Source organism: Carettochelys insculpta, chromosome 14 (assembly GCF_033958435.1).
Source record: "Carettochelys insculpta isolate YL-2023 chromosome 14, ASM3395843v1, whole genome shotgun sequence".
NCBI classification, from domain to species: domain Eukaryota; kingdom Metazoa; phylum Chordata; order Testudines; family Carettochelyidae; genus Carettochelys; species Carettochelys insculpta.
The window spans coordinates 37327150-37341187 of record NC_134150.1 but is presented as its reverse complement, the minus strand read 5'-3'; the positions used below and the strand labels follow the sequence as shown (position 1 = coordinate 37341187).

Genomic DNA, 14038 nt, shown 5'->3' with positions numbered 1-14038 from the left:
GTAGGCAATGAGGGATCCTGAGACTGTGAAATATCATGTCTGAGAGCTTGTCTACACTTAACCAGAGACTGGTGCTCTGGAGATCAATCTCCCAGGGTTCAGTTTAACAGGTCTAGCAGCGACATGGCAAATCAACTGCTTGTCACTCTCCTGTTGTGAGAATTGCGGAAGTCAACAGGAAAGTCAACAGGAAATTTTCTTCTGTTGACCACCTGTTGTGGGGATGTCACAGAAATTTGGCTTGAGGTACACTGACTCCAGCTACACTACTCACTTAACTGGAGTTGTATATTATAACGGAGACTTTTCTCCCTAAGTGTAGACTGTCCTAAAAGAGTACAGAATTCTGAATCACATCTCCAACTAGGATAGCTACCCAGAGTTAAGTACATAAGAAGAGCAATACTGGGTCAGATCAAAGATCCATTTAGTTTGGTATCCTGTCTTCCCACAACAAAAAGTCTTATGGCACCTTAAAGACTAACAGATATTTTGGAGCATAAGCTTTCGTGGGCAAAGACCTGCTTCACCAGATGCATGAGTGGGGGCGGGGCGTGGTTTCAGAGGGGCATTTAAAGAGTGTGGTCCCAGTAAAGGGGGAAGGCCAGAGCTGACAAGGTCTATTCAGCAAGGTGGAAATGACCCAGTATCAACATTTCCACCTTGCTGAATAGACCTTGTCAGCTCTCACCCTCCCCTTTACTGGGACCCCACCCTTTAAATACCCCTCTGAAACCACCCCCCCGTGCATCTGATGAAGCAGGTCTTTGCCCACGAAAGCTTATGCTCCAAAATATCTGTTAGCCTATCAGGTTACCTCTCTGATACTTGTTTTCCCACGGTGGCCAATACCAGATGCTTCAGAGTGAATGGAGAGAACAAGTAATTGTTAAGTGATCCGGCCCTATAGAGAGCAGTGGGTGTGTAAAAACTGCGGGGTAATATCACAGATGTACATCTCCAGAGGCAGACATTTCATTTGAAGTCATACTAGGAAGTACAAAAGGTAAATCAGTTTTAAATGACCTGCCATGGGAACAACATATCTCCACAGGGCTGCTAATAGGCTTTCTGGTCTTTAATCCTTCTCTTTGTTGAAATAACAATAAACCAAGGCCCTGATCCTGTAACATCCTGAAACCTTTGGTGGTCAGGGAAATGCAGAAAGCTTCATCTGACTAATACACTGCAAAAGCACAAGAATGTTAATTTTAAGGTGAATATTAAACTAAAGCATTTTCCTTTTATGTTCTGCTTCATTCCAGAACTTAAGCAGAGATTTACTCAGCTGTTCTCTACCTCAGAAAAACACTGACCCTGGAAGGGACTGATTTAAGGTAAACTGCAGCAGGTCACATGAAACTGTCTCCGCCATAGCGGGTGCCAAAAGACAAGGAATGAGAGTCAGAGCCTCAGCTGGAGTAAATCAGCACAGCTTTAATGAAATCAATGCACCTTTCCCCATCTACACCCACTGAAGAGAATGCCTTAAGGCTTAGATCCTCAAGGCTACAACTACACGGGGTGCTGCTGCCATCAGGGTCATGCAAATGAGGGCACTTGATGATTCAAATGGATGCTCATTGGCCTGGCAGAGGCTTCTGTCATCACAAAACAAGTCGTGTAGACGGGGTTCTGTTGATCAATGCCCCCCTCATCAACAGACACTTATTCCTCATTTTTTTTCAGGAATAAGGGGCTGTCGACAAGGAGGGGTTTGGTTGACAGAACCCCATCTATACACTTTGTTTTGTGACGACAGAAGCCTCTGCCAGGACAGCAATCTCGTGCCACTATGCAAATGAATGGCAATTTGCATTATCAGGTGCCTTCATTTTCATGACCCTGCCGGCAGCAGCACTCCATGTAGATTTAGCCCAGGGGTATTAATAAACCTAAATAAACCTGTGGAGGTTTGGAAGAACTAAATGATCCTCTTTGTACTTCAGCATTCTCTCTTCCTTCCCTGTGATTCTACATGCTGCATTAAGGTGATAATGTTATTCAGAAGCATGAAACAGATTATTATAAAGAGAGACAGAAAAATATTATTTATTTTACGAGCAGCAGTGATTAGCACCTAAGAATGGTGGTAGAGCAATCCACCTATTTGGCTGGATCGCGACATGCAATCCTCCAACATTTTTGCTGTCAGGAACTGCAGGCCACAGAAATAAACAAAAATTAACCATAGGCCTATGTTTATTTCCATTGTTCAGCATACTCTGCCATTGTTTACACCTTTCTCCCACCACCTCCCATAGCATACACTATACGGGCTATGCCTAGTCTGCATGTAGTTTGATTTTGTGCACATAGTAGAGATGCATGAAATTGAACTATCTGGAGTCATTGGCTGACCCCTGTACACCTCAATATCACAAGGAGAAAGGGAGGTCAATGGGAGATTTTTCTCCTGTCAAGCTCCTGCTGAGATGATGGTCAAATAAATTAATTGCAGATAATTTGATTCTAGCTATGCAATTGCCGTAGCTAGAACTACATATCTACAATCGACTTACCTGCCTACCATAGACCTGCCCTTACGCCCTGGCCTGCAAAAACAATGGCCATCTCCCAGTAGGGACCCTGGTCCCAATTTTGGAAAGGCAGGGATTTAACAGGACCTTCAAACGCTAACTGAGATAGGTATTGTGCCTGGACCCCCGTAAGATGCCAGGAGGGGCAATGGTGTCTTGTGGTAGGGGAAGAAGATACAAGAAACCTCACCTTCTCCTTGTACAGGAGCCAGCTACAATGGAACCATTGTTCTGAGCTACTGCTCGTGCCACACTACTCTTTCTAGAGGGAGAGGCTCTGATAAGGGGGATACATATGGACCGGCAGAAGAGAAAGTTGGGAATGGCAATACCTGCAGCTCTCCCTCAGAAATAACGTGTGCTTGCTGTGCGCTCGTTTGTCTGGGTCAGGAGAGGATAGGCTTTAATTAGAGCTCCAGGGAGCTGTTGAACAATCTCCCCTAGGGCATGATCATTTGGAACAGCTGGCATAATCACAGCTGTTTGCTTGCTGGGCACTGGATAAAAAAGCAGCTCTGAGGGCTGCCAATAGAAAGCAGGAACAATCAGCAAAGGAAATGTCCAGAAACAAAATGACCCCGCAGTAGAATTCCTTCTCCCTAAGTCATTTTTGTGTTGAGTAATCAAACTTATATATACTAGGTTTGGAAACTTTTCTTTTTCTCAAGAGCGCTTATTAGCCAAGTGCCTCCTTCAAGGCTCTCACTGGAATGCATCCCCCCAGGACTGTCTAAGAGTTTATCGAGAGTTTCCAAACGTGCCCACTTTTGGCCTTTTACATCAGAGATCTCGCAATATTCGTGAGTTGAAAACACAAGAGTGCATTTAAATTTCAGTGACATTCAAGCTTGGATTCCTTTGCGGGTGTGCTTTAATTAGTGGTAGGGGAGACTGACCCAAATATACTAAAGGAACTACATTGATTTATCAAGGGAAAAACAGAAAGAAGCGCTAACACCGGGCCTGATCCTGCTGACACATATGTGTGCGGGATGTCCCACTGAACTGTGCTTGCCTGACTAGAACCTTAGATGGAATGGGGAAGCACTGTTGCCTAGTGGAGAGAGCACTAGAAAACTTGAGAGACTTAAGCTACGTCTACACGTGAACGCTACATCGAAGTAGCTTATTTCGATGTAGCGACATTGAAATAGGCTATTTCGATGAATAATGTCTACACGTCCTCCAGGGCTGGCAATGTCGACGTTCAACGTCGACGTTGCGCAGCACCACATCGAAATAGGCGCTGCAAGGGAACGTCTACACGCCAAAGTAGCACACATCGAAATAAGGGTGCCAGGAACAGCTGCAGACAGGGTCACAGGGCAGACTAGCGCTTCTGGGGCAACAGCTAGCCGCTCCCTTAAAGGGCCCCTCCCAGACACACTCAGGCTGCACAGCATGCGGTCTGCAGAGCCATAGGCACGCACACCTCGAGCGACGCAGTCATGGACCCCCAGCAGCAGCAGCAGCAGCAGCAGCAGCAGCAGCCAGAGGTCCACACAGCCGCCCCTGTAGGAGCAGTGCTCGCCCTGCTCCATGCCATGCAGGAGGCAGCTGAGCACCTCCTTGCCACAGAGGAGGAGCTGCCCGCAGGGGAGGAGGACTCAACCCCCAACCCTGCAGCACCCCGCCGCCCCCCCCGCTGCACACGCCACCGGCTGTGGAGCTACCCCACCAGCACTGACTGGTGGGAGCGGCTGGTGTTCAGAGAGTGGGACGACGACTGCTGGCTCCAGAACTTCCGCATGAGCCGGCAGACATTTCTGGAGCTATGCCAGTGGCTCACCCCCGCACTGAGGCACCAGGACACTGCCATGTGGCGTGCCCTCAGCGTCGAGAAACGGGTCGGCATCGCTGTCTGGAAGCTGGCTACTCCAGACAGCTACTGATCCATGGGCCAGCAGTTTGGCGTCGGCAAGGCCACTGTTGGGGCTGTCCTCATGGAGGTAAGAGGACCCACGGGGGGAGGGGCGGAGGCAGCCCTGGCAGGGGAGGGGAGGGGAGGGGAGCCCTGGCAGGGGAGGGCCACACACACCCTGCACACCCCTCATTGGTGCTCTCCCATGTGCTTCCCCTGCAGGTCGTCCGCACCATCAACGCCCTGCTCCTCCACAGGCTCGTGAGGCTTGGGGACCCGGATGCCGCCATCACGGGCTTTGCCACCCTGGGCTTCCCCAATTGCTTCGGGGCTCTGGATGGGACTCACATCCCCATCCGCACCCTGGAACACAGTGGAGGACGCTACATAAACCGGAAGGGCTACCACTCAGTGGTCCTCCAGGCCTTGGTGGACAGCCAGGGCCATTTCCTGGACATTTATGTTGGCTGGCCTTGACGCCCGGGTCTTCCGGAACTCGGGCCTGTGCCGCCGGCTGGAGGTGGGGACCTACGTTCCCCAGCGGGAGGTCCCTGTGGGGGACACCACCACGCCCCTCTGCATCATCGCAGATGCGGCATACCCCCTCCGGCCCTGGCTCATGCACCCGTACATGGGCCATCTGTCTGCCAGCCAGGAGCGCTTCAACATGCGCCTGAACCACGTGCGCCAGGTGGTGGAGCGCACATTTGGGTGCCTCAAAGGGCGCTGGAGGTGTCTCCTCACCCGCCTGGATGCGGGCCCCACCAACATCCCCCAGATTGTGGGTGCGTTCAGCGCCCTACACAACCTGGTGGAGAGCAAGGGGGAGGCCTTCTTTCAGGGCTGGGCTGTGGAGGCCGGCAGGGCCGATGTGCAGCCACCCGCTGCCCCCAGTCACCAGGTGGACCCCGAAGGGACCCGGGCCTGGGAGGCCCTGCGGGCCCAGTTTGATGAGGCCGCGGAGTGAATGCTGGCAGGCCCCCCACTACACACCCCCCATCCTCCACAACACTCCCTGCCCCTATGCCCACACCACAGAGCACCCAAGAGCACCCCCCCACTTGTCTTGTAAAAATAAAAGCAGACAGTTGTTTGTCAACTCAAACATCTTTACTAGAACTCATTATTATTATTATTATTATTATTATTACTATTATGAACAACACAAACTAACTATGTACAGGGGAAATCTAACTGATAAATATATATACATTATAAAAACAGGGATAACGAAAGGGGAAGACAAGGAAGGGGAGAACTATTTACATGGGGGGGTAAGGATCAGCATAGTAACGGGTCAAATATGCAAACTATTTACAACAAAATAACAATAAACTGGGGGGAATATATACAAAGGGGGAGGGGGGGGCCACGTCCTGGGCCCCATGCCCCTACAGTCCAGCGCTGGGGGTGGGCGGCCGGGATCCCCGCCTCGGCTGCAGCCCTGGCCGGGGCTGGCTGGGGGCTGGGCGGACCGGGAGATACGGCCGGCGAGTGTCAGCTGGCCCCAGGTCCCTCTCGGCGGAATGGCCCTCGGTGGCAGGTGACAGTGCGATGGCGGATGGCGCAGTGGCTGGAGCAGCGGGTGGAGCAGCAGGTGGAGCAGCGGGTGGAGCAGGCAGGGCAGGCGCTGCTGCGGCCGGCGCAGCCTGGGGGGCCAGGGAGTCTGCGATGCGGTTGAGGGTCTACATGTAGGCCCCCCATGCCTCCTGGCGCCAGGCCAGCGCCCGCTCCTGCAGCTGGAGGCAGCGTTCCTCCACCCGCAGCCGCTGCTTGGCGACCTCCAGCTGCTGACGGTGGAGGGTCAGCAGCTGGGGGTCCGTCGCCGGTGGCTGCTGGTGCTGGGTCTGCCGTCTTCCCTGCCGTGGGGCCGGTCAGTCCTCCGCTGAGGGGCTGGCCTGGAGTAATGGCCCCAGAGGGCTTTCCGGGACCACTGACGCCTCGCCGGCGCTCTCCGGTCCTTCCAATGGAGCAGCTGCGGAACATGGGGGGGGGAAGAAGAGTGGAGACCGGCGTTAGTGTGGGCCCTGAGCCGTGGCCCTTGTCCCCCCACCCCTGTGCTGCAGGTTCCCCATCCCCGTCCCCGGGAGATGCTGCTGTGATGGGGTTCAGAGGTCCCCCTGCACTGCACCCCGTCCGCTGGCAGGAGTGACTCTCACTCACTCAGCAGGTACGAAAGGAGGTTTATTAGGCAACAGATGCCCAGTTTCTCACAGAAGCGACAGTACAGCAGTCAGAGACGGTCCTTCCAACCTGTCCTGGGGAGAAGACCCCGAGGGGTGCCCCTCTGGGGTGTAGCTTTTCCCCTCCTCAGGCTGGCTGCCTTCTAGCTCTCCCTTCCCCTAGCCTCTAACTGCCGCCCCCGATTCAAACCCAGCTCGGCTCCTCCCTCCTCTTTGTTCAGGGCAGAGGTGTTACCTGCCAGTTGTAGCCCCAGGATCATCCTTAGCCACTGGGAGCTATTCAGCTTGTTTCTCATATCTAGCCTGAGTCTCGCATTTGCACTCCCCCCACTCCATCATATGCTGCTGCTGCTGCTGCTGGGTGTCTCACCCCCTCCCCCCGGGGGACCCTAGAGGTTCCGCTCCCCCCAGCCCCGGGGATGGGGCATGGCACTGTCATGCTGTGGGGGGTGGGCAGGGGCTGATGCACTCTTCTGAGGGACATGCCACTGCTGTCCTTGGGGCCATGGCCATCTGGGCATGTGGAGGGCTCTGGTCATATCTCTTACCCCCGCCCCTCAACCCCGGGGGTGTGCACCAGGGGGGTACATACCTGACGGTCCACTCCCACGGTCGGGGGACACCCAGGGGGCGGACGCCCGGCTGGAGCTCCAGGACGGCAGCATTATCTGGAGGCTGGTGTCGCTGGAGGAGGAGTCCCTCTCCTTCTCCTCCTCCTCCGGTGCCCCGGGGGTGGGCTCCTGGGGGGGCCCCCGGGGTGCGGGGCTTGCCTCCGGGGCGGACTCCGCCTCCGGGGCCTGCTGGGGATCCTCGGCCGAGGTATCAAGAGTGGCCGGTGGGAGGAGGTGTGCCGGGGGCCCAGGATGGCCCTGAGCTCCCTGTAAAAGGGGCAAGTGACAGGGGCGGCCCCAGATCTGCCGGCTGCATCCTGGGCCCGGGCGTAACCCTGCCGCAGCTCCTTCACTTTACTGCGTACATGATCCAGAGTGCGGGCAGGGTGACCCTGGGCGGCCAGACCCTCGGCCAGCCGAGCAAATGCATCCGCATTCCACCTCTTGCATCCCATTACCTGGAGCACCTCCTCCTCGCTCCAGAGCCCCAGCAGGTCCCGAAGCTCGGCCTCAGTCCAGGAGGGGCACCGCTGCCGCTTCCCTGCCTGGCTGCTGGGCTGTGAGCCCTGGCTCCCCTTGGGGGGGTCCCCTGGGGGAGCTGGGGGCAGCCATCGCAGCGCTGGGGGTTTTTTCTGGCTGCAGAAGAGCGTGCAGGCTGGCCGCGTGTAACTGCTGCTGCCTGCATGCTCTCTCAGCTTCCTGCACAGGAAGGCAGGGGGTGGGGAGCTTTAAGGGGCCGCTCCACACAGCCACCATTGAGCTCAGGGGCTGGAGAGAGCATCTCTCAACTCCTCAGCTGATGGCCGCCATGGAGGATCCCGCAATTTCGATGTTGCGGGACGCGCAATGACTACACGTCCCCTACTTCGACGTGGAACGTTGAAGTAGGGCGCTATTCCCATCCCCTCATGGGGTTAGCAACTTCGACGTCTCGCTGCCTAACGTCGATGTTAACTTCGAAATAGCGCCCAACACGTGTAGCCGTGACGGGCGCTATTTCGAAGTTGGCGCCGCTACTTCGAAGTAGCGTGCACGTGTAGACGCAGCTTTAGGTTCTATTCCCAGCTTCGCCACTGGTCGCCAGCATGACTTCAGGTGTATGAGGGAGTAAAGGAAGGTGGGCCCAGCACTCCAGGGTTTAAAGAAAGCCTCTGGGCCCAGCTAGCCCCACCCTGCTTTACCTGCAACCAATGCCAGTCCTGGAGAGAGGAGAAAGAAAGACATTGGCTTAGTTTGGGGCTGACTGGCAAGGAGGAGAGAGCCTGGTTCAGCAGTGTCAGGACATGAGCCACAGCCTTGCTGCTCAGCAGCCACAGGAACAAATAAGCCCCCTCCCTGCCGCTCTGGGAAAAAGGGAGTTCTTTCTGAGAGGCTACAGCTAAAGGGAATCTGAACTCTCAGAGCCACACCCCAAACTTAAGGACATGCCTAGGGAGTAGTTCAGGGTTTCTGTGTCAGTTCCTCCATTCCTGCCTGCCTACTCTGTGATATGGCCAATAGGATACCCAGCCACCAGTGACCTGGCCACAGGGTGAGTCACCTCTTGCCATACCTCAGTTTCCCCATGTTTAATAATGGAGCTAATGGAATCTCCTTTGTAAAGCACTTTGAGAAATACCAATGAAAAGCACTATAAGAGCACTGAGTATTAATAATAATAGCTTATGCATGAACCATATCCAAAGCATATTTTACTTGTTGGACAAGTCCTTAATCTCTCTCTGAACCTGTGTCCTATGTCTTGTCTGTGTCACTTCAAAGCAATTTGGGCTGGGGCCTGCATCTAATTATATGTCAGCACCATGCCTAGCACAACAGCACCATCAGCTCACTAGGGGCTGTAAGATTCTACTGAAATGCAAATAGTAAAAAGTAAGTAGGAATATTGTGGAGGAAAATACCCTTGCGTTGTCGCAGTTTCCCACTGGGTATTGTCAGAGGCGTTCTTGTTCTCTGCAGCATATGAATTAGCAGACTGGATCTGACCAAGGTCCATCTGTCTCTGACAGATGCCTCTGGTGCAAGAAATCCTGTAATAGGCAGTGAGGTAATATTCCCTCCACAAAATATTTTATTCCAGCACCATACAAAAGGCACAGTTACAAGGGGCATCTACGGCTCCTGTTATGCAAACACATCTCAATGGGACTAATCCTCTCTTTTGCTCTTTCCTTCTCTCTTTATTTCAGTGACAGTGAAGCATCTCCACTATCCCCACAGTACAGACTCTCCACGAAAATCTCAGGGGCTGGGCTGGCGGGGGAAAGGGGGGAAAGGCACTTTTGAAACCAACTTCCATTAAGCTCCCCACTGCATTTGCTGAGCTGCTTAAAAAGCCAGGGAGGATGTCCTCTCGCAGGACGTGCTACTGCTGGTTTAGGGTCACCTAAAGCTGTGTGTGCAGAGATGGATTATGGAACAGATAACCCTTTCCTCGCAGAGGGATGTTACTAGTGTTAACAGCTGTCTAGGAAAGATGGACTTCACAGCTTTGATTGGTTCATATGGATACAAGTTTAAAATAAAATCAATACATTTTCTTTCATTCTTCTGACTAGGACGACCCTTTATTCATAAACAATTTGCAAAAGGCAGAGTGATATATCACCTCAGCGTTGCCACACAAGGAAACCTGAAGATCCCTCTAGGCCTTTTCCCATTCTTCAGCTTACAGTAGTTAGCTGGGCCCTACAATACATTTAACCTTCAAGCTGTTGCCTTATGACTGAGGTAAGCTAGCAGTCAGCAGACCTAAATTGGATTCTTTGAACGAAAAACGATCAGGGTTTTGCTCTTATTGCTTTTGCCTCATTGTGAAAAATTGGGCCCTTTGTCTAACAATGTGTTCTGTTTATCAAGACCCTTGCTGTGCATAAGAATGAAACAGGGATCCATTTTAAAGCCTTTAAAAGGAAAACAAACTCAAAATAAGTTTTCATTTGTCAACCAGCTTTTAATAAGAACTTGGATTTCAGTCTGACCAATTTTTTATAGAGTTTCATCTATTTGCTGGTTCTTCTCTTTTGAGTGACAATATTTCAGTGATGGAACCCGGAGAATAATGCGGTACAAGTCTCACTCATACCACATTTTTTCAACATTCATATATTTTACTGCCTCATAAAGCATTAAAGAAAAGTTATCAGCTTGCAGTCTGAGTTAAACATACACATTCACAGTGTTATGGGAAGCTGAATTGGATCTTGATAATTAACAGCTCTTTTTTCCTATGGTTTCTGCTGTGTGGGATGATTTCACTTTTCCTACTTGCCATCTGCACAAAAAGAATCTAGAAAGCATTTCAAAATAAAACCCATCTAAAAATTACCTGGTATGATTGAGGAGGCCTGAAGTAACCAGATGTGCTCTTGTCAGAAGATTAACTTAAAAAAAAAAAACAGAAGAGAAAGCACCCACATTTCTTTTACTTTTGAACAGCAGGAAAGTTTAACATCAGCTTTCATATGGTAGCCATTAAACCTCGAGTTGTTTTCTAGATGAAATTATTGCTACATGTTCCATATGGATTAACTAAAATATTGCTATTAGAATAGTCACTGACTCACTATACCCAAAGATTGGCAGATTAAACAAGAGCTAATCATCATAAAAGCAGGGTAAAATGATTTGCTTCTCATTCAGGAGGGAAAAGTTACAACTTTCAGTATTTCAGAAGTAGGTTTCCAATTTTCCATCTTGATAACAAAGTTTTTTCTTTTATTTTTAAAGGGCAAAACTGTCTGGTCACGTCTCTCAGCAGAATGCTGTATTTCAGCAACAGTATATTAGGGATGATCCTGAACCCAGCAGCATCAGAGGCTCATGCTGATTTCCTTTGTTCAGTTTCTGACAGCTTAGCAATAAAGTAATTAATGTTTTCTATAATCAGGCAGCTCTTTGTTGCACAGGGTATGAGTATCCAACACATCTGGACATGCCTAAGACATCCAGTTGTTATGTTTGAAGAGATCTTCATCAACACCACTGATAAGAAACGTGATGCTCTGAATGATGTTTATTTTAAAAAGTAAACTGTTCAGATTTACACAGATTCCATGTTCATTTCCAGACCAAATAACACTCTAAAAGCCTGAGTTCTTGTCATTTCTTTATCAGCTTAGGTTCCATTTCTTAAGAAAACTTTTAGATCAGTTAAACACCTTTTGCTCAGCTAACAGCTTTCACCGTAAAGGAAATTGCAATTGTGGTTGATGCTTACAATTAATGCGCATGCTGCATCATAGCAAACGGATTAGCGTGCAGATGACAGCAACTTTGTATAATGCTATGCAAGCTTAACGGTAATCCATCAAAATGAACTGCACCATACAGAGTCAAATGCACGGTGATGTGAGGACCTCAAATGTCTGGAGGAATCAGCTTTGCTTATTATTCATTGCTGTGTGTAAGATGTGAATGGTGAGGTTTTTTTCCCCCAAAGTTTCTCACCGTCCCCTACAGAATACGTTTTGTGCCCACCCCCAGGACAACAGCTTCTTGGTTAACATAGCCTTCCACGTCTTTCCATTTGGCTTCACCTGCATCCACCTTGGGCCAACTGCTTGGATTTGTTGGCTTTGTTCCTTAGGAAATGTTGTCCCCTTGGTGCCATCAAGTCAGAGAAAGCAAACCCATCCGACTTATACGTTTCTCCAGAGTCCTCACTAGCTGTTGGAATAAAGATCCTTGGAACAGCTAATTATCCTCTGCTCTGATTGCTCTCCAATACATGAAGCACTAGAGAATCCTGGCTATGTTTGAATCTTTCTGGCTGTGTCTACACTACAAAAATAACTTCGAAGTTGCTTATTTCGAAGTACAACTCCGAAGTAAGCAACTTTGAAATAGAGTGTCTACACACACCCTACTTTGAAGTTAAACTTCGAAGTAGGGACTACTCCATTCCTGGGAACGGAGTAAGGACTTTGAAGTTGGGTGCCCTACTTGATAATAGATGTTATAATAATGTTGGGCGCCCTACTTGAAGTTGGGCGCCCTACTTGATAATAGATGTTCAAAGTTAACTTTGAAGTAAGGGAAAAAAATGTGTGTGGACTCTCTGCTGGCTACTTTGATGTAGTGCTTAACTTCGACGTTAACTTCAACATTAGTTCCTAGTGCAGATGCACCCTCTGACTGTTAAGATGTTGATTGAGTCCTATTATTTGTTATTATTTTCCCAGGGCCAAAATTGGTACTCATAAATTGCATATTGGGACAGAACATTAACCGGTGCAAATTGCCAGAGGTCCAGTGCAGTCAGTTGGAGTTCTCCCATTTTTCACCAGTTGAAGATCAGGCCCTAGGTCCCCTGCCAGAAGAATTTACTATCTATTTGTACACCAAAGGCAATCAAGAGGCAACAAAAAGGTGGGATACAAGGTAAAGGCAGCGGTGGGAGAGAAGCAAGGATTATGCTTCTATTCAGCCAAGATGTGCAAATCACCAAGACTGAATATTTTTGTATAGTTTTGAATATAGAGAGGAAAAAAAATCAAGGTCTAATACCTAAACAGGTATATGAAGATGAAAAGGGCAGCGGCTTGGTGCACCAGTATAGACAAGGCACTAATGGCAGTAAAGCAATACAAATTTAACACAAAGCAAAGCAAATTGCCAGCTGTTGAGAAATCTGAATATAGACATCTCCATTATGCCTGCAAAAAATTATCGGGTCTACCATCTAATCGACAGGTGTGGGAGATGAAGGATTATTATCCTCACTTTAGGGTGGGCAACACAGGCATAGGGATATTAAATAATTTGCCCGAGGATGTTTGTGACACAGCTGAATATGGAGCTCTTATTTCCAAACTCCCAAACTATCCCCTCGTCACAAAACTACCCCTCTCCATACACCAGGCAGTAGCTAGCTAATATATTAGTAAATCCAATCTGTAATAAAGCCAGGGCTCTTTACCTGCCATTATGATGTCTTCACTCTCATGCTACTATGTCATGTTATTTATTTATGTTGTGCGTGTCACAATCCCTCCAATAGGGTGCAAAGGTCCGCTGGTAAAGTAAATGTATTTATATACCATCCATAAAATGCCTACCCTGAGAGACTGAGGGGAGCGTAGCTAAGCTTGAAGAGAAGGTTCTTCTTCTCATCCTTCTCCTTTCTTTGCTTTGAAATTCTAGAGTTCTCATCCCGTCTCGCCTTCTGACTCTCAAAATAATTGTGAGCTATGGACCTGATCCACTCTTCACTGATGTCAACAGAAGGCATTGCACTGACATCAATGGGCTTTCCACCTGGCCCTTGCTAGTCCTCTACATGTAATGTGACATTGTACAAAGGGGTATGCCGTCCTCAATGTTGTGAGATAACAAGTGACTGCTGGAGATCCGTAACATCTATTATCAATCAATAAGTAACCAGCTCTCTTTAAAAACAGATTCACCCAGGAACTGAAGCTCCTACTATTTCATTTTGCAAAAAATGAATATAGGGTAAGCTGAGCAAGTGGAATTTTATTGCTCTTGTGGAAGGCTCCAACTGCATGGCTGAGTTATTTCCAGCCTAACTCCCCACATTCCCAGTTTCACTGGGAATATCTCTTCAAAAAGAAGTTGCTCGAGGGAAATGAGCCATCTGCATCCAGTTCCACTGACCATGATACACCAAACCCTCAATATCAGATCAAGGGCAGGAGATAAAAAGAGATACTGGAGATTCAGAGCTTGCATGATTATCAGGAGCGCTAGACCTATTATTAAGACTGTTAACGTATTTAACATCTGCCGCAAGGGTTTTGTAGCTAGTTATCCACACAACAGCTCAACCATTCATTCATAATTCTTTGCTCAGACACAGAGGAGCAGTATGAGCATTCTACT

At 49.4% G+C, this 14038-nt stretch overlaps 1 long non-coding RNA gene across 2 annotated transcripts in view; it reads right to left on the bottom strand.

Moving 5' to 3' along the window:
* LOC142020539 (uncharacterized) overlaps window positions 1–14038 on the bottom strand; it is a 127361-nt gene that overhangs the window by 80811 nt on the left and 32512 nt on the right. The gene's annotated exons all lie outside the window — the stretch shown is intronic.